Source organism: Egretta garzetta, unplaced genomic scaffold (genome assembly GCF_000687185.1).
Source record: "Egretta garzetta isolate BGI_Z169 unplaced genomic scaffold, ASM68718v1 scaffold429, whole genome shotgun sequence".
NCBI lineage: Eukaryota > Metazoa > Chordata > Aves > Pelecaniformes > Ardeidae > Egretta > Egretta garzetta.
The window spans coordinates 224,602-225,811 of record NW_009260678.1 but is presented as its reverse complement, the minus strand read 5'-3'; positions in this window follow the sequence as shown (position 1 = coordinate 225,811).

Sequence of the window (1,210 nt, the reverse complement as noted above, 5' to 3'; positions counted from 1 at the left end):
GGAAAGAGGTCGTTAAACCTATTCTGATGTGCAACAGGATCTTCCCTGAGTAAGGCAATGAATTCTCTGTGAATTCACTGCCTCCAACCTTCAAAAAGATTCAGTGTTGACAACTGGTGCACTTTTAACACAAAGACACTGAAAATCCAGAGCAACTTGTTGGGTGGTTGCAACAAATTCTCCCGGCTCTTTTCCTTGTGGCAGATTCGGGGTTGCAAATTCCCAAAGGCAACCAAATCGACCCAATTCCTGCACCTCTCGTGCTGCTCTTGTTCTTTCTGCAATGCTGTTTGTGATGATGGGAATGAGGGACCAGCACCAGGGACGTGTTTAGCAGGGATGGAGCATTGCTGATCTACACTGGGACTTGAGTCTGGGCTCGCGTCTACATTGGTGCTGTTTTAACAGGAGCCTGTTCCTATGTAGCCCGCAGCGGAGGGAAGGAAGGAGGCACTTGGTGGAGTGAAGGGATTGATTCCTCTGTGTTCTTAATCAGACAAAGCATCAAAACCCACCTCAGGAGCTGCCACCATGCAAATACCAGGACTTGTTCTTTCAAAACAACAGGGTGCTGAATCTGCAGGCAGGAAGCAGTGCTTGAAAAGGGACTTTTTTTTTTTTTTTTTTTTTTTAAAAAAAATTGTGCTCACATCTGCTTTCCTTCTTACCAAAACTTCTCTGCTCACCAGCTTCCCCCTCCTGCTGCCGTAGCCCTCCCCCAGGCTCAGACCCCAGCCCTTGCCCTGCTCTCCATGCAGATTTACTACCTTGCTTAACCCAGGGATGTTGAACTCTTTGTGGGAAACTTCAAAGGGCTTTACTGCATTGTCCTGCTGATGATTTGTAAGCATATTATCTGCAATCTCTGCTACCCCCATCCAGCTATTGTGCTCCCTTTGGAATTAATGCTTACAATAAATGCCTGTGTAGCCAAGTGACAACCCAAGCCAAGCACAAGAAAACAGATTACTACTAGAAACACCGGTTTTCTGTTTACAATTTTCAGGCCAGAAATATAAGAGCTTACGCAATATACCCATGGTTATACAACAGGCACATAGGCAGTCAGGGCCTTCTAGGACCCATCTGATCTGCCATACCTGTACACATTGGCTTTCAGGAATGCGAGTAATTCTTTTCCAAATAACTTCACTCACTCTGAATGTGAACACAGGTGGCACATCTGAGATTTCTGCAGGCATGGCAGGCT